General features: G+C 37.3%; 1 protein-coding gene and 1 pseudogene across 17 annotated transcripts in view; both read right to left on the reverse strand.

The window, feature by feature from the left end:
* LOC137210178 (uncharacterized) overlaps nucleotides 1-20,180 on the reverse strand; it is a 71,950-nt gene that overhangs the window by 35,608 nt on the left and 16,162 nt on the right. For 3 of the 17 annotated variants that reach the window (XR_010936294.1, XR_010936305.1, XR_010936307.1), the window contains 2 exons: nucleotides 17,841-19,116; nucleotides 12,526-14,625 (listed from right to left, as the gene is read on the reverse strand). The exons of 2 other annotated variants lie outside the window; for them this stretch is intronic. The gene's annotated coding sequence lies outside the window, so the exon portion shown is untranslated. Of the gene's footprint in view, nucleotides 1-12,525; nucleotides 14,626-17,840; nucleotides 19,117-20,180 lie in introns of those variants that run through there. 12 more of the 17 variants (XR_010936298.1, XR_010936306.1, XR_010936302.1 and 9 more) reach the window with 11 other exon arrangements.
* Nucleotides 650-4,500, reverse strand: LOC137210674 (vascular cell adhesion protein 1 pseudogene; annotated as a pseudogene).

Here is a 20,180-nt window from a genome sequence, read left to right on the forward strand (position 1 = left end):
GCCACAACAGTGAATGTGTTCATCTTGGATTTTCTTCTTTTTTATGCTTCTTGAGAGTAAAAAATACTATCCCATACAAAATTATTGTGTAATTTTGTACAGAGATTCCTTGTAGCAAATTCTCCATAGGTGAAAATATAGAGAACTCAAAATAACTCTCAACAGATTTCAGATATTAATTATATGTTTTAGCGGGAAAAAAATACCCATTAAATTTGCCCTTCTGCCACGGAACATAAGAATTGGCTAAATGAGATGCTAATTACATGAATGAGATAGAATCTCTGAGAATTAAATTCTATTTAATATTTAAGTATTAACTCTCCTTTCATATTAACAACTATTCAGTTTGATTCACATATTTTGGCTCTTTTCAAGGTAAGTAAAATTACTTCTTGACTTCATGAAATTCACATTCAATTTTATAAAGTTTTCAGATAATAATACTTATGCAAAACCCATATTATCTTAGGTTCTTAATGGTCACAATAAGTAATTTAAATGATATTTTCTTTAATGTAGAAAATAGTTTCATTTCTGAAATGGGACTCTGTGTTTAAAATACTGTAAATTAGATCATGTTTGCCCATTGAATTCTACTCTATATCTAGAATTATTCTTTGGGAAAATGTAAGCCACAATCTAGTTTAGATGTGATATGGCTCTCGAGGGCAGAGCATGAAGATTTTGATGGTTATAATGTAGCACTAGCTCTAGTGACCCATTCATCTTATGGGAAGTTTGTGTACCTCTTTACTCCATATGATCTGGCTTACTCATATTCGGATACTACCAAAGTTTGAGTACAAGGTAACAGCTAACTTTTTTTGAGCTCCTACTGTGTATCAGACATAATTCCAATCACTTTCAGGGATGATCTAACTCTGTGCAGTAGAATTGATTAGCCCCCTTTACAGGTGAGGAAAATGAAAGTCAGAGAGCTCTCATGGCTAAGAAGGGCTTGAGAACACAGTTTGATTTCAGAGATGAGTTTAGGACCACTATGCTATGCTGCCTTCCCATTTTCAAGACTAGAACTTCTCAATCATGAATGGGTAACAAATATGTTCAGATATGGGCCCTCTCAGCACTTGGGATTGATGGACAGGACCTGGAGCCCAGAACCCTGGTCTGTTCCCATGTCTGTGAGCAGCTTCATTTACTTACACCAGTGCACTACACAAAGATGATTTTCTACATGTGCCATAGTGTGAAAAAGTTTGACAAGCATGCTGCCCTAGAGCAAGGAAAACATTTAGAGATAAATATATTAACTGTGTTCCTAATTTGTAACTGACATTAAATTTTCAGAGTCAGCAATCTTCTGACAAGGGATAATTTATATACCTTATATAATTCTACTTTATGTTGCTTTGCTAATAATTTCCTCCACTGATATTTTGTTATGCTTCATATTAATTCTTAACTGGCAACATTTATCCTGACTAGAGTTACCATGAATTCTTTTTTTTTCAATTCCAGAAATTATCATTTTACTATACAAAAAAACCTAAACATTTACAAAAGAAAATCAAAAGAAGTTGCATTTTTAGACCTCATTGGGAAAGTTACACAAGAGTCTGATGAAAAAACAATATCATAAAACGTCTCCGTACCATGTCAGTACCATCCAGAGAAATCCAATCAACCATTATACCATAGATTGAAGTGTTCAGTACCTGAAAGTCAACCCAGTGCCCTCTTGGTTTATCATTTGCCTATAACAATATAAAACTCTAGCATCTTTACAAAACATGGAATTGTTGTCTATGAACTTTATAGGAATAAAATTTTGTTAAAGGAAATAATATAGTACAAAGATGACATGGTTCAGCTGCCAATCAATATTAACAGGAATTAAGTTATAACAGTCAGTCCAAGCAACATTTTAATAATTTTAGAAATGTGACTATAGTGTGCTGATATTCCAAGCAATCTTGCTCTGACATAGTTTTATTTTACATATATACAAGTCATGTTATTGCATATACACATCAAGAAACTACTCCAGTTATCACATCTCAAAGGTAGTGCCTATTTTTTAGGCCAAAATTTTCCTTTGGCTTCTGGCTCACAACAAGGGGCATAGGCAGCCATTTCTTTCCAAGAGTTTACTACATTCAAGGAAGTCTGGACTCCTAGCTTGTTGTTTTCCTCATGGAATGATGAGCAGTACTGAGGATTTGAACGTCGTGTCTCTGAGCATTTCAAACATTAGCTACACTTTTGATTTCCTTGCTTCTACAAGACTGTATGACCCTTTCATGTTAGCTTTTCTAGCAAAGTAAATAATCATTCCAATGGCAGGTATTATTAAGGAGGATGCACAATAGAGCATGAGAAGTTCAGGAGAAAAATAGTTCTTGTTACTTTCTCTTCCTTTAACATCGAGTGTTATGCTTGTTAATTGAAAGCCAACTTCATTTTTAGATTCACATTCATATACTCCCGCATCCTCTAACTGGGCCCTGTGGAGGGTATATGCACCATCTGTAGACTTAGGCACTATGTAGCCTGACTCTCCTTTTTTCTTCAGGATTATCAAAGTTTGGGGAACATTTCCACATGTACAGGAGATAATGACAGTGTCTCCTTCCTTGACATTCTCAGAAGGAAAAGCTGTTTAGTTGTATATCTTTTGGAGCAACTTGGATAATTAATTTGACTTCTTTTCTGCTTATTCCAATCTGTTTAATGCCTTCACAGACATAAATACCAGAATCTCCTATTTTTGTAGACGTTAAGGTGAGAGTGATATTCTCAGAAAGAGGCTATAGATCCCCATTACTTAGCAGCCTGCTCCACAGGATTTTCGAAGCTGGAAGGCCATCGCTAGAGCATGTCATATTCACAGACCTACCTTCCTCCAGGATGGAGGAGGGGCTGACCAAGAGGGTTGTATCACCAGGAGCAACATTAACATATAGTACCTGTGTACTCTGCCTTTGTTTATGTTCAAATTCCATTTCATCAATAGGTAACTTAGTCAGACAAACAAGAACTTTTCCAGTATCTTCAGTGGTGGGGATGAAGATCATTTCCAATCTCTTGGTCTCTAGGGATTTCTTACTTACATCTTCCAAAAAGATTTTATTTTTCATAATACTCTCCCCTTTAAGTAATTCAATCTCCAGCCGGTCAAAAGGATACACAACAGGAACCTTGCAGCTTACAGTGACCAGGTTTCCACTCACTAACAGACCACTCATCTCAATTTCTGGATCTCTAGGGAAGGAGTAGAGCTCCACCTGGATTACCTTTTCCAGTTTCTTATGTCCACATGTCACGGTGCATAGGTAAAAATGTTCGTTCTCAAATCTCACAGGGCTCAGGATCAACGTGGACTTGGACCCCTTGCTCCTCACCTTCCCATTCAGAGGGCTGTCTATCTGGGTTCTCCAAGAGAAAGATAGGGACTCGCAACACATGACATCACAGGTCAACACAACTGAGTCGCCAGTCTGAGCAGCAATCTGGGATCCAGGAGAGATCTCTACAGTAAACATTTTCTCTTGAACAATTAATTTCACCTCTTTTCTGTCTTTCCCAACCAGGTTAACTCCTTCACACACATAAATTCCAGAATCTTCCATCCTCATAGCAATTAAAGTGAGAGTTGCATTCTCAGAAAGGAGCTGTAGATTCCCATTGTCTAATTTCTTGCTCCAGAAAAATCTGTGGAGCTGGTAGACCTTCACTGGTACATGTCATTGTCATGGAGTCAGCTTCTTGCAGGCTTGTGGAGGGATTCACAGATATAACTGTGTCCTTGGGTGAGACGTAGACTTGCAGTTTTTTTGTAGTCCCCCGTACTTGGGGTTGAGAATCAATTTCATTAATGTGTACTGTAGCTTGACAAACAAGAGCTTTCCCAATATCCTCATAAACAGGAGTGAAGGTTACTTCCAAACTCTTTGTTTCCTGGGACTTCATTTCTGAAGGCTCCAGAAAGTTCTGTGTCTTCACTGTACGGTTGCCCTTCAGTAATTCTATCTCCAGCTTTTCAAATGGGTAAACAGCAGGGACCAAACACGTGACTGTGACTGGCTTCCCAACTTCCAGGGAGCCACTCAAATGAATCTCTGGGTCCTTAGGGAAAGAGTAGATCTCCACTGGGATTCCTTCTTCCAGTTTCTGGGACTCACAAATCACTGTGCACAAGTAATAGTGTTCATTCCCCAGACTAACAGGATCCATGGTCAGCGTGGATTCTGTCCCCTCATTTCTCACCTTCCCGTTCAGCAGACTGTCTGTCTGAGTTCTCCAGGAGAACGATGGGGACTCGCAGTCTGTTGTGCTGCAAGTCAGTGAGATGGAGTCACCAATCTGAGCAATAATTTTGGATTCAGGGAAGATGTTGATTTTAAAAGCTTGAGCTGCTAGTATTGGAGGGTCTCCTGCAGAGGTGGGGGTTGGCTGTGGCTTACCACAGGGACAAGGACACTGGCAGCAGAAGCTCTGGGAACTACTCCTTGGTGTGAGCCCTCCCAGAGTCCGCCATTAGCCCCACCAAAGAGCTGGGGAGGCTCCAGTGCTGGGTTTCATCAAGCCAAACAACCACCATGATTTCTTGAAATCATTAAAATGGAATTTTAATTATTCTTGATAAATTATTTTTTACTGTTCATATGGACTGCCTACTTCTCAATCAGAATTGGCAAATATTTTGGCTTGAATGCTGGAGTAACACAAAGCACATGAGGGTGAATAAAGTATTGATAAATAAGGGAATGCTTTCTTCCTTTCTTTTTTTTTTAAGATGGGGGGCAGGCTCCCCAAATCCAAGGAGAAGAGTTGCTCAGGGACTTCGAGGTCCAGGCTTTCTTTCTTGCCCCTGAGGATTTCTACTGTGGTCCCCCCACACTTCCGCAGTCCCAGGCTCGACTCCATGCCACTTCCCACACCTCAGCCACTGTTCACCTTGACCCACCACTGACCGTCACCTTGACCGGCCCAGCTGCCAGGAATGCTTTCTAAAGAAGTGATGCTTGAAAGTTAAAAAAAATATATGGAGAGTCTGTTTCTATTTTGTAAATAAGTTCATTTGTATTATTTCTTTTTAGATTCTGCATATAAGTGGCATCATACAATATTTCTCTTTCTCTGATTTACTTCACTCTGTATGACAGACTCTAGGTCCATCCACCTTACTACAAATAACTCAGTTTCATTTCTTTTTAAGGCTGAGTAATATTCCATTGTATTTATGTACCACATTTTCTTTATCCATTCCTCTGTTGATGGACATTTAGGTTGCTTCCATGTCTTGGCTGTTGTAAACAGTGGTGCAATGAACACTGGGATGCATGTATCCTTTCAGACCATGTTTTTCTCTGGATATATGTCCAGACTTAGAGAATGACTTATGGTTACCAGAGGGGAAGGATTGGGGGAAGGGATAGTTAGGGAAAGTGGGATTGACATGTACACATTGCTATATTTAAAATGGATAACCAACAAGCGTCTACTGTATAACACAGGGAAATCTGCTCAATATTATGTAACAACCTAAATAGGAAAAGGATTTGAAAAAGAACTGATATATGTATAACTGAATCACTTTGCTGTACACCTGAAACTATCACAACATTGTTAATGAACTATACTCCAATATAAAATAAAAAGTTAAAAAATAATGGAGAGAATAGGAGTGCTGTCTTAATGAGGAAAGCTTGAGCTGTTTAGAAGCCCTTGCACAGCACTGAAGTGAATTTTGAGACTTCACATCACTTCAATGCCAGGATAAAATTAAGACAGAATAGTTTAGAATCCCTGGGACCGTTAGAAACAGCACAGGGAAACCCAACTGGCAATCCCAACTGTCTTAAGTCAACGTGTAGTGATGCATAAACACTTGCACTCAAGTGTTTTCACTGTGTTTAAAATGATTTGTTCAGAACGCATTAACCATGGAAGCTCATCTGGAAGTGTGGTTTGTGGTTTTCCAGATTTTACCTCCATAAAAGTTTTCAGGTAAAGATAAATGTTGCAGGTGAGTCAAAAAGGAAAAAAAATAATTTCCTATTGGTTGCAATAGCCAGAGAATGATTGCCCAATTACACATGTTTGTTCTGGCTTAGAACTTTGGTGGGGGCCATCCTTGGAATTTGGACAGTTTGCCGTCTGGTTTAAGTATGTGATTACATGTGAGATACCAGGGAAGGGGAAGGAAAGGTGACTCCAAAGTTGTAAGCCTCACTGATTCAGTAATAATGGGCCATTGTCAAGGAAAGTATTACCAAGAAGAGGAGCTGGTTGGGTGTGTTTGGGGTGGAGAGGATGATGAATTCTTTGGAGAACATGTAGATCTGAAGGAATGAGGAGGAAATCCAAGTGGAGGTTTCATGAAAGCAAATGAAAATGCTTGCTTGGAGTTGTGTGGAGAGATTAGGACTGACGGTTTGTGTTGGAAGTCATCTATTCATAGCCTTAGGAGTGAAAGAGATCTTCTCTCCAAGGAAAAAAGGAAAAAGATAAACTAAAGGGCACATTGCATGGATAACCATCTTCACAGGGGGAGAAAGGTGGAAACAAAGGAGACAGGCCACACTGGCCTCCGTGGTGTCCTTGAACCCACCAAGCATAGCCCCCTGAGAGCTTGCACCTTCCATCCTCAGCCTGGAATACTCTTCCCACAGAGGCAGAGGTGCTTCCTCTGTGCGCCTATAATACTCTAAATGTTTCTGATGCTACATTCACCACAGATTATGACTTCTGTTTGTGTTGTCTCACCTGATACATAATAAATATTCAGAGAATGAATGAATGAATGGGAGAAGTGGAATGAGAAGAGATTGCGTTCAGGGTCACATTTCAGAAATGAAGATCTTGGAGTTCTCATAAGTTGGTCAGACAATATGTTATTTCAAGGAAAATATAATCCAGTGCTTATTGTGTGCCAGGCACACAATCATCTGGAACAAAAGCCAGATGTTTTGGGACTTCCCTGGTGGCGCAGTGGTTAAGAATCCACCTGCCAATGCAGGGGACACAGGTTTGATCCCTGGTCCAGGAAGATCCCAAAAGCCGCAGAACAACTAACCCCGTATGCCACAACTACTGAGCCCGTGTGCTGCAACTACTGAAGCCCACATGCCTAGAGCCCATGCTCCACAAGAAAAGCCACTTCAATGAGAAGCCCACACACCGCAACGAAGAGTAGACCCCGCTTGCTGCAACTAGAGAAAGCCCGCGAGCAGGAATGAAGACCCAATGCAGCCATAAATAAATAAATAAAAGCCAGATATTTTAAAGTAGCGTCAAGACAACTTTCTCCATTTCTTGGCTATGGTATTTCTAAGTACCGGCCTCATCTTCAGGCAGGTTCTTTTGAAGTGGCAGGAAGTCAACACTCACTCCTTCAAAACGATTCTGTCTCTGCTGGAGTCATTTGCCTACCTTTGTGAAACTAGGGGAGGTTGGGCCCCTGATGGATTACCCAGGCCAGAGGGGGGACAGTTTTGAGAGCAGAGTATGATATGAGGGCAAAATCAAAAAGTAACAAGTCCATTCTTGAAATCAAAAAAGAGGCCATCTAGTGGCACTGTGATCTGAAACAACAGTAGGGAACAGAAGGGGAAAGAATAAATTCACTCTCCCCCTCCTCCATCTTATTGTCAAAATTACACTGTACTGTTCAGAAACAAGGATGGATGCTCTTCCCTGAGATTGCCTCTGTTGTGTGTTTAAAGTTCTGTAGATGAAGGAGAGTTGAAAAAGCATCACCTGAGAATAAAGCCACTTGTTAGTGTTAGAACACTGAGCTTTGATGTTTTTATTTATATAAATCTTGCCTTTGGTATGATATGAAAATATAAATCTAATATAAAAGTTTTATATAAACTTTAAAAAGTTCTCTAAAGTCCCATATATATAATGTTGTATGTATATCATGGGCTTTGTAAATAGGCCCAGGTTCAAAGCCTGCTATACCATTTACTATTTGTGTGAAGCCTAGACATATGAATTAAGCTTTTGTGTCTCATTCTCTCTGGTACTTACCTTAAGGGTTAACTAAGAGAGTGCATGAAAAGCATTTAGCACATTGTCCAGTGCACTAGTCAATATTGGTAGGTATTATTGGCATTATTGCTGTGGCTTAAGAATTTTTTATTATGGTAAATAAAATATGCATAAAACATACCATTTTAACCATATGCAGCTAAGTGGCATAAAGTACATTCACATCATTGTACCACCATTACAAATATCCATCTCCAGAATTTTTTCTTCTTCCCAAACTGGAACTCTGTATCCATTAAACAATAACTCCCCATCTCTCCTCTCCTCCCAGACTCTGATAACTACCAAACTTTCTGTCTCTCTGAGTTTGTCTATTCTAGGTTCTTCATGTAAGTGGAATCAGACAAGATTTCTCCTATTGTGTCTGGCTTAAGATTTTTTTTTTTAATAACAAAAGCTAAATCCAGACTTTTTAGTCACTGATTCCTAGGGTTCCTGTACTACATAGGCCCCAACAGATGAGCCTAAATTCCACTATCTTGGTGATAGTATCTACTAATTATAGGCACAATCTTAGTAGGTGAGAAATAGTCTCTACAGTGCAGGTTTTAGATACCCAATCTATTTCCACAGCATCACAGAAGCAGAGTTTTTTAGTGTCTATAGAATCTGAAAATATTTCTGAAAGGTAGCTGAAATGCTTGGGTGCTTTAACTGTGGATAAGGATAAAAGTTTTCACAGCTTTTTAGTAATCAGCCTCAGGACCCCTGTCCCAAAGTGACTGCAAATTGTGCAATCAGTAAGCAAAATAGATGACAACGAGGCATAAAACTTTATTATTAAACAATGATATAAGCCTAAATAAGACTGTTCAGAAAAAACTCTATATAAAAATTTTCTCTCACAACCTGTTTCTTTTTATCATATTATGAGCTTAATGAGTTATTTCCCTGCCTGGCAAATCTGCATTCCTTCAGTTTTACATTTCCTGGACAAAAAGCAAGAACTGTTCAGCCTGTAACCATCAAGTACCAAGCAAGTTGCTTCTGTAGCAACAAATCACCCACATGAAGTCTCTTAGGGTTTTTATCTCTTGACTTCAATGACTTTTCAATGCAAATTTGGCTATTTTCAGTCAAGTGGAAGATCCTAAAACTGCTGCTTAAAAATCTAGGAGCAGACTCTTTCTCCATAGCTCAGCTCCTTTGAGCCTGGTCTCTCTAATGTCCCTGACCCATATTACGATAATCATCACTACAAACAACATATGCCACCACTGACTGTAATTCTATTTTCTTTGTATAATCTTGGGCAAGCAATTTATAATCTCTGAACCTTAGGGTTTCATCTATAAAATAGGCAGATAAAGACAGTTTGTGAAAATGCCTAGCATGGCATGTGGCATGTGATAATGTACACAGGCAAATATTTAGGAAAGAAGCATGTGTGTATGTTGTACTTTTCAGCCCTCTTTCTCCTTGAGACTATTTTTCATTTCTCTCCTAACAACCGTCTCACAGCTTCTTGCTCTAGTATTTAGGAACTGAAATTATCACCTCATTTGCCCTTCTACTAGCAAGACCTGTCCTAGCATAAGCTAAGACTGCCTTAATCATTGCCCTTCCCACTTAATTATGTTTATCTCTTCCACATCCTGGGCCCTCAGCACTCTGCCTGCTGCTTTGCAGAAAGCAAGTTTGATAGCCTGCTATTTCTAGTTTTTAATCTAAATGAAATGGCATTGATTCAGACATTTGAAAGTACACTGTGATAATTAGAAAATCAAAATTCTGTAAGAACAAAAGCTTAAAAAGTGTTTATATTTTATGTTAACCCTGGGCTTTTTGTCAGAAAAGGTGATGCTATGTTCACTGTATACTTCTATTTCTTTGAACAATTATGCTGGTATTTATTGAGTGCTTACTACAGCCCAGGTACTGTGTTAAACACCTCACATACATTATTATTTCATTTAATCCATCCAGCAATCCTAGTAGGTAGGTGTCACTCATACCCATGTTATAGATAAGGAAACAAAGGCTTAGAAAGGTTAAGTATCTTGCCTAATTTCACACAGAGCTGGATCAAAACCAGGCTGACCCAAGAACCCATGGTCTGGCCACCACACCAGGGTTTTCAGTGGTGTGTTCAAATGCAGGTCCTCAGTCCAGAAAAGACAGTAGTGAGTTATTTTAAACTAGGAAGCCTCTGGAGGGCCTTAAATGATGGTCCTTTTTACCGCATTTTTTTTTTTTTCCCACTTACCTTCTTTATTTTTCTCTTATTGAGGTCCTTAGGTTTAATTTTTAGTACTAAAATCTATCTGTTCTCTGTTCCTTGCAGTAAGAAACATAAGGCTTCGAGAGCGTCATACAACTTTACAAGTTTGAAATTCCTGTGGCAACATAACACACTGAATCCATTCAAGAGTACATGGTGACCTCAGTGATTCTTGTGGTTGGAATTTTTCTTTTGTAATCAAAATAGTAAGAACACTTGATTAATTTTCTGTGAAAGTGTGCCTGAAATTAAGAATGTTCCCCACATAATATTTTATTTCTTCAAGTAAGAAATATACAGTCCCATGTGCAGAATTTATGAAAAAATGAAAATATGAAAAAAAATCGGAACTCTGATTTTATGTGGGTTATAACAGTTGTCTCCAGAGTGGGTCTTCCAAGTCCCTTGGGAAAGTTCTATTTCTTCTATTAGAATTTTGATTTCTAATTTTTTTCTGCTCATTTTTTAATTTCTACATATACTTTATAATGTATATATTTTATACAAAATATATTATATACAATTTATTTGAAATTATGTACTATTATGTACATAACATATGCAATATATATTCACATGTATTTTTATTCTATATATTCATGTATTTTTGTTCATATATATAAAGTATATGCTGAAAACATTTTATTGATGAAATGAGTCATCAAAATTTTAAGCTTCCAGCAATTCTAAAATATAACAAGAATTTATTTTTTTGTTATCTAAACAATCAGAAATTTTTTTAAAGATACAGTATTTTCATGAGAAGGAGCTAAATCATAAATACCCCATGATAAAGTTAAAAGGCCATTTGTAGGATATACCATGTTCATCTAAAATATAATGATGATTAAAAGCTATAACAATGTTCTTGGGGGTTTGCAAAATTCTTAATTATCCTCTAGCTTAAATTGTCATGTGTCTAGTCTAAAAGTAAAATTATATAGAGCCAGTCATTGGTAAGTGATTTTTTTCAAGTTAATTTCTGATACCTGCAGTGGCTCCATTGTCCCTGAGGTGACATACAAGATTTTCTAGTATCCTGATGGTGTCCAATCCTATCTCATTGCTCAACACTACTCTCAAGTCTATGCTAAATTCACTTCTCTTTAACAATTCTCTTGCCTTTGGGCACTTGCAGAATCCATTCCCTCTCTAAGAGAGAAACATCCTTCCCTTCTCTTTGCCTGGCTACCCTCTTCCCATCCTTTCAGCCTCAGTTAAACTACGTTTCTTTTAAATTCATATTAGTTGCCCCCTCTATGTATTCCAGGGCATCCTATACTCTCCTCTCCTTTAACACATTGTATGTCTAGATGTCTGTCTTCCAACCTAAATTTGTAATACTCACCTCACATTTCTGGCAGATTGGACTATTTGGATCCAAGTCTAGGTGGAGAAATAATGGCACATGACTGAAGCCTTCCAACGTGAGTGATACAGAAGTTTCTCTGGCCCTTAAGTGGCACTGCATACCCTCTCTGGTCAGTTGGTTTATACCTTGTGGACTGTTTATTATATGCTTTGATATCTTTACTTAACTCATTCCCTCTTTTTTCTTTTCTCCTTGTCCTCTCTTCTTTTGTTTATTAGACTGACAGGTTAGCCCTGCTAATATTTCTGATTTTCCTCCATATACCTACTGTCTATAGGAAATTAACCTTGCTCATCTAGGCAGTGTTAAAACTTAGGCACTGATCCAGAATGGCCAGTCGAGAAATGCTGCTGAGCAGAGGCAAGAGAATGCACTAGCAGCATGGGGAAGGACCAAGCTGACTTTAGATGAGACCAGATTTAGTAGGTATTTGACCCTTGATCAACAATCAGTCTTTTAATGCAAATTTTCCCTACTTTGGGGAAAAAGAGGTAGGTTTTTCTTTCTCAGCTCCTAATCTTTTTTTTTTTTTTTTTAAATCACAAAATGCATTTTCTCTATCTTTACATCCACTTGACTCTAGGGCAAGGATAGTTTTTAATTATGCTGTCAGCAAAATTATATTTGATTATGAAGGCAAAAACATTGCTAAATTATTTGAAATTCTATTTCATTTACATTCTAATTCAAATTTGACCTTCCTTGATTTTGTTTGATTGCAATAGTGTATTATAGTCATTCATCAGCCATTTTTCTGGATCATGAACTCAGATTTATATTGTTTGTATTAGTTGATTTGGAAAGTGCTTTCAGTTTTCATTGTATTATTTCTTTGTGGATCTGAATTGTAGATTTGCTCTTCCCACCTCTCATAGTGCTATCATAAGCAAAATAAAGTCTTAAAACTGGCACCATTCTCAAGATTTATTTTTACAGTAATTTTGCCTGTAGTGATACTGTTGGCTTTAAAGTCTTCTCAAGATTGTGCCTTACACCCCTTCTCATGAAGGGATGATGTACTCAATTTTTTTGGAAATTACTGGCAGGATGGGGAGGTGATACACTGTTTTCTATCAAAACTGCCTTTCTCGGGGAAGCCTTTGCTGCCTGCCTTGCCCATGGGTAACTTACAGACTCGAATACAGATCACTCAGGGAAATAAATTGCAGTATCAATGGAGGGGAAAAAAATGCCTTATATAGAAAATTAATTTGTCAATTTCTTAGTGTCCAAAGTTTTCTTTTAGATTTTGATAAACAGGCAAAATTATTTTAACTAGCTGTAAGTGAAAGTGTGAAACTCTTGTTTAAGGATATTATTTGCCTTTCAATGGTTGAATACATGATGAAGTAAACATCCTAAGGTTCACATTATTAAAGTTATCACAGTAATTGTCAATAATTAATTCTACTTAAAAGTATAAATGATTAATCGGGAGACCATGTATATGTAGAATCACGTTCTGTTAATAATCATAGATTAAGAATAGGCTGAGTTGGACTTAAACATGATGACATCTGGCCTGAGGAATGAGTCCACATAAGTGACTTTTTAAAAGTTGAACTAGTTACTTAAAAATTTTTAAATATATACATTCTTAAAAATCTTTTTTCATGTTGCAAGATGTAGAGAATACAGAAAATCAGATAAACAAAAAGAACATAATTACCCAAAGTCCAACTACCCAGAGACAACTATTGGTAATATTGTGTGTAGAAACAAGTTTTAAAAAGTGTACAAATAGTGTATATAGCATACCTATTTGTGCAAAATGATAGAAAAAGGCAACTTCTCAGTTCCTGGCTGTTGTTTTGTTTTTTCGATAGTACACTTCCTAGTTTTTAATACAGAAATCTTATAGAAAAAATAATATATACATATCTCAACACTTTTTAATAGAGAAAAATAACATATTTACATCACCCAAACTCAGTACAATTTTAAGAAAACAATGCTTGGGAAAGCCTCGAGTTATACTGCAGACACATTGGTAGGTTAAGAATCAAATGTACACGTTTTGGGACGCTCACAAGTGTCAACAAAAGTCATCTGCTTCTCTGAAGTCAGTGCCTGAAGATGCCCTAGTCAGGCATACAAAGCAAAGGTTTGTTAGTATGTCTATTATTGGTGATTAGTAGGTGATGTTTTAAGGAATTTTTATCCTAATATTATAGTATGTTACATATATAAACATTTTACTGTGGTTTATATATGATTTAGGAAATTGGGGGTCTGGGGGTTGACATGACACAAGATGCATTAGAATGATAAAAATAGGCACCTGCTTAACATTCTCTTGCAGATTTTCAGGACTGTATTATTAATGTTAATAACACATTACCATTAACGTGCAGGCATTAACATTAACTATACAGGTGTGTGAGATACCTGTATATGTAATTGTGCATACATAAACAATTTCTGGAAGCATATACCAGAAACTGGTATCACTGACCGTCTCTGGGAAGGGGACTATGTCACTGGGACAGGAATGTCAATTTTGAACCATATGTATATGTTAGCTATCAAAAATGAAATTATATAAGTACAATCAAATATAATGTGAAAAATATACTCATGCCTTTGAATATGACTAGTTTTATCTATTTTCAGTAAAAGCAAACATGATTTAAGACTATGATTCATAGTCTGTATCCATATTAAATGTGCAATGATTTACTAGGGGCTACTGAGATATGAGGAGATGTTCATATCTATAGTAGACTTAGACTGGTGGTCTTGAAACTCTAGTCAGGTATCCAGTGGCCCCTTTAAGGAGCTATTGGCCAACAGCTGGTATCTCTCATTAAGGAGCACTCTAGGGAAAGAAAGAGAGAGAAAGTGAGGGAAGGAGAGAAAGAAAAAAAGAGGAAGAAGAAGAAAAAAATTGCCCTGAGCACTTCTCACTTTTCTGCTTCTTTTTGCTGGCTGTTATCTGATTCACAATCCATTGCTCCCAACTACAGTCGGCCCTCCAAATCCCAGGTTCTGCCTCCTTGGATTCAACCAACTGCAGATTGAAAACATTCAGGAAAAAGAAAAATTCAAGAAAGTTCCAAAAAGCAAAACTTGAATTTACTGTGTGCCAGCAACTATTTACACAGCATTTACATTGTATTTAAATTATTTACACAACATTTACATATTAGTATTAGGTACTATAAGTAATCTAGAGATAATTTAAAGTACATGAAACTGTGCATAAGTTATATGCAAATGCTATGTACACTATTATACAAAAGGGACGAGCATCCTTGGATTTTGGTATTGGGGGTCTTGGAACCCATCCCCCATGGATACAGAGGGACAACTGTACAACTTTTGTTATCTCCACTGATCAGCTCCAAGTGTTTTTTTTTTCTTCCAGTTTTATTGAGATATAATTAACATACAGCACTGTTTAAAGTGTACAGCATAATAATTTGACTTATATACATCATGATTACCACAATAAGTTTAGTGAACACCTATCATCTCATATAGACACAAAATAAAAAGAAAAACACTTTTCTCCTAGAGATGAGAACTCAGGATTTATTCTCAACAACTTTCATGTATTACATACAGCAGTGTTAATTAATCATGTTGAACATTATATCCCCAGTATTTATTTATCTTATAACTGGAAGTTTGTACCTTTTGACCACCTCCATTCAGTTCTCCCTTCCCCCGCCTCTGGTAACCACAAATCTGATCTCTTATTCCATGAGTTTTTTTAAAATTATTATTATTATTATTATTATTGGCTGTACCACACGGCTTGTGGGATCTTAGTTCCCCGACTAGGGATTGAACCCTGGTTCTTGGCAGTGAAAGCACCAAGTCCTAACCACTGGATCACCAGGGTATTCCCAAGTTTGTTTATTTTTTGGTGTAGAATTGACCTCCAACACTATGCTAGTTCCCAGCGTACAACATGACAATTCAATATTTCCATATATTACAAAATGATCACCATGGTAAGTCTAGTCACCATCTGTTATCATACAAAGATATTACATTATTATTGACTACATTCTCCATGTTGTACATTTCACCCTGTGACTCATTTATTTTGTAACTGGAAGTTTATACCTCTCAATCTTCCTCAACTATTTCTTTCCTCTCCCCACTCCTCTCCTCTCTGGCAACCACCTGTTTGTTCTCTGTATCTATGAGTCTGTTTCTGTTTTGTTATGTTTGTTCATTTGTTTTTTCTAGATTCCACAGTAAGTGAAATCATATGGTATTTGTCTTTCTCTGACTTATTTCACTTAGCATAATACCCCCTAGGTCCATCCATGTTGTTGCACATGACAAGATTTCGTTCTGTTTTCATGACTGGGTAATATTTCATTACACAGTCATGAAAATACACACACACACACACACACACACCACATCCTCTTTATCCATTCATCTATGGATGGGCACTTAGGCTGCTTCCATATTTTGGCTATTGTAAATAATGCTGCAATGAACACAGCGGTGCATGTATCTTTTCGAACTAGTTTTGTTTTCTTTGGATAAATACCGAGGAGTGGAATTACTGGATCTGGTAGTTTTATTTTTAAATTTTTAATTTTTGGATGTGTTGGGTCTTAGTTGCGACACAGGGGATCTTCGCTGAGGCATGCGGGATCTTTTGTTGTGGTGTGCAGGCTCTTCATTGCAGCGTGCAGGTTTTCTCTCTCCAGTTGTAGCACGTGGGCTCCAGGGTGTGTGGGCTCTGTAGTTTGCAAGCATGCAGGCTCTCTAGTGGAGGTGCGCGAGCTCAGTAGTCATAGCACATGGGCTTAGTTGTCTTGCGGCATGTGGGATTAGTTCCCTGACCAGGGATCGAACCCACGTCCCCTGCACTGTAAGGTGGATTCTTTACCACTGGACCACCAGGAAAGTCCCTATTTTTAATTTTTTGAGGAACCTCCATACTGGTTTCCATAGTGGCTGCACCAATTTACATTCCTACCAACAGTGCACAAGAGTTCCCTTTTGTCCATCCAGGTATTTCTTAATGATCTCCCAGATGCTACTTGAGCAAACAAATGAAATCCTGCCTGTAGGAGCAAAGATTAAACTTCTTTCCTGTTCAATGATTTTTGGAAGTGCCCTGTTTAATCCTAGTTCTGGATTTGTCTAGCTCCAGCAGAGTATAGGGACACTGTTAGCTCATGAGGGAAACTCTCAGAGTCCCTGCCCATCTGCAGATTTTTGGAGGCATGTGTTCTAATTGCTCTGACTTATGTCAGAAGTCCAAAGCTAGGTTTCTATTCTCACATGCATTAATCTCAAGATACAGGATCTTCCCATTTAGGAAAAGAATAATGAATGAAATGATTCCTGGCCACCTTTCAGCCTGCTCATCATTATGCCAAACCCTTCATCCTCCAAATGTTTCCAAAAAAGGCTATTTGAACTCTTTTTTGCTTTTATAACACCCTCCTTAGCTTTGGTAATCAGGCATCCACTCTTTGCCTCATACCATATGTACTGGCTTATTATGGAAGTCTAGTCCTGGCTGAAATAAACTGCATGGTCTGTGGCCACTGAGGGTGTGTATGAACTAGTTTTCATATCAGCTACCTGATAAATCTGGTAGCCTGATAAATCATGGCATCTATCATAGTTATGCTATTAAGGTTTATCAAGGCTTCATGTCACTTCCCCTTGAGGACTCATGACAGTCAAAAGCTGATTACTTTAACATGATTTATTTCCAAACCACCAACAGCTCTTCAAATGACAGAAAGTTATCAGAAGTCTTTCAACAGCCAGCCTGACACTCTGTCCTATAAGCTTTAACTGGCTTTCCTAAGAACATTGTCTCTTAGGCAATTCTTCACTCTATAATTTTTAAGCCACTCAACACAGGCTGTACCAAACCAGCTTTTTCCAAATCCTCAGTTGACTTCAGCTGAACACCCTGTTATTATTACTGAGAATAGGTTCCCTTATTGTCATCCTGTCAAGGAAGTACCAGGTGCATGTGTTACACCTAGGCAATGACGCAGTCCTCTTATCACCCACACAAGCACCCTAATGCAGCCTAAGTTCCTATAAGATACCTCTATCAGTCTGCTTTGTCTTCCTCATTACAGTTCTGTCTGCTTCCTCATATCTGCCTCACATCAGTTTGTATATCTCATGACTTTTCAAGTGAAAAATTTAAACTTTTAACGGTATGCAAAGTTCTGTGCTTGCAGACAACAATCCTTGCTCTTTAGGAACTTATATTTAGAAGGATACAGGAGACATATGCCTTAATTACTGTGACGCCAATCAGCTGATTGTGTGATGTATCAGGAGTCCAGGCAAACCACAAGAGAAGTTCAGAGGAAGAGATCTCTGTCTGGGGCGGCAGAAGGCTTCATGGTGGAGACAGCATCTGAGCTAAGATGTGAAGGCTGGCTAGGGTTTTAAACCACAACTAAAATGGAAGAGTTGACATTCCAGGAAGAAGAAAATAGTCAAGTAAATGGAACATCTGAAATTATATGTTTAGAAAACAATCAGCAACCCATTTCTGGCTGAAAAACAGAGTACATGAAAAATAGTAAATCTAGACATTTTGGGATCAACTTGTGGCATGCTTTGATTTTCCAAATTATAGAGCTGAATTAATATGTATTAAAAATAAAATGGCAGGATTGGAACAATGTTTTAGAGATGAATTTGATACTGAAATGCAGAGTCAGAAGGATGGAAAAATAGTTAAAAGATTACTGAAACAGTAGTAAAGCTCTCTTAGCAACAGGATTGTAAAATAACTGAGTGCTGTAAGGAATTATACAATAAGTTATGTGATGAATACTATGAAAAAATAGTATCAATGTATGACAACCAGTTAGCTATTTTAGACCTAATGGATGACTTAGAAAGAAAAGGAATGATAACACACTCCGTTTTTGTATGCTATGCAGCATCTATCATTTTTCTTTGCTTATAGTAGGTGTTCTATAAATATGGATTCAGATGCTCTATTTTTAATATCTGATTTCAACATTCAGGATATTTCTAGGTAAGCTAGTCTCAATTTTGTTGTAGCTAATTTAAAATGCTGGATTTATAACTACTAGAAATTGAAGTGCACTATAATACTACTGCTATATTATCATTGAAATTCTTTGATAATTTATTACAAGTTTCACAGGGTATACCATCATAAATTTTAATCCTTACATTTTATCTGCAAGAGTAATATATACTTGTAACAAATTCACAGAATATAAGAGCATGTGAAATAAAGGAAGCAAATTCCAACGCCCCTGGAAACCTGGCAGGTAACAACATGAGTCAAGTCTGACACAGAGAGGGTACATACCTTTTAAAGGGGGCAGCGTTTATCCAGCTCAAGCCAATTGTTGCCAGGCCAGAATACGGGTCCTGGGTTTCCAAATCTTATTTTAAGAGAGCTGGAAGTCCAGGTTTTCTCATGAATTCTTTTGATCTTTAAAACATTCTCTCTCTGTAAAAAATACATCTGCTAGTTGAATCAAGCTGGCAGGTCACCAGTTTGCAGTCTCTGATATGAAGTAAAAAAGTAAAGTCTTTATGCTCTAGCCTCATTTCATAAAGATGTGCATTGTGGATACTTTGATGCACTATGATATGATGATTATGTCTATTAGTCTATAAATTGGTTTTTGAAATTAACAATAGATTGAGGACATTTTATATGCCAGCCTATGGAGATGCTCTCCTACTTCATCTCTTCCATCTTCCTTCTCTGGGCTCAGTTTTTCATTGTTGGAATTACATAATTAAATTACCTATTTGTACCACTTTAAGGGAAATTTATATTATTTCCCTTTTTAAAAGTTACCATTGGTAACAGATGGACAGCCTTACAGAGGTATCATTCTTCTCTTGTGCTAACATGGATTCTGTGATGTGTTGTTGCTGGGTGAGTGAAAAGGCACGTGCATTTGAGATTTTAATAGATATTTCCAAATAGTACTCCAAAAAGATACCTGGAGTGTTAGAGAGTGCTAGATTTTATCATCTCTTGTAAATACCAGATAGAATCTTAGACATTTTTCTCAGCCTGATTAGAAATGTTGTATTTGATTATTTTTTACTGGTGAGGTCAAGTACCTTTCTCTACACTAATTGGTCATTTGTAGTCTTCAATAAATTTCTTGCTCATAGTTTTTGCTCATTTGTCTACTCAGGTTGTTTGCCTTGGTTACTGATTTGCAGCTTAGTATTTTCTCCCATCCTGTTTGCTCTTGGCTATGGTTCATGTAGTTTACCTTTGGACTTTCTGCCTTTCACTGTATGGAAATGTTAATTTTCTATATAATCAGATAAGATCATCACATCACCAAATATTTCCTATGTGTCTTCTGAGTTCTAGGTCATACTTGGAAATGCCATTTTCTCTTCAAGATTATAAAAGTATTCACCCACATTTTCTTGTACAGTAATATATATATATAATATACATAATATGCTTATATACATATTAAATACTACTATATTGAATTTAGATATTTAATCCATAAGAAATTTATTTTTCTAAATGGTTGGGGTAGGGATCTACCTGGTTTCCTTCAAATGGTCCAACTGTCCAAATATCATTTGTTT

Source organism: Pseudorca crassidens, chromosome 17, assembly GCF_039906515.1.
Source record: "Pseudorca crassidens isolate mPseCra1 chromosome 17, mPseCra1.hap1, whole genome shotgun sequence".
Taxonomy (NCBI): Eukaryota; Metazoa; Chordata; class Mammalia; order Artiodactyla; family Delphinidae; genus Pseudorca; species Pseudorca crassidens.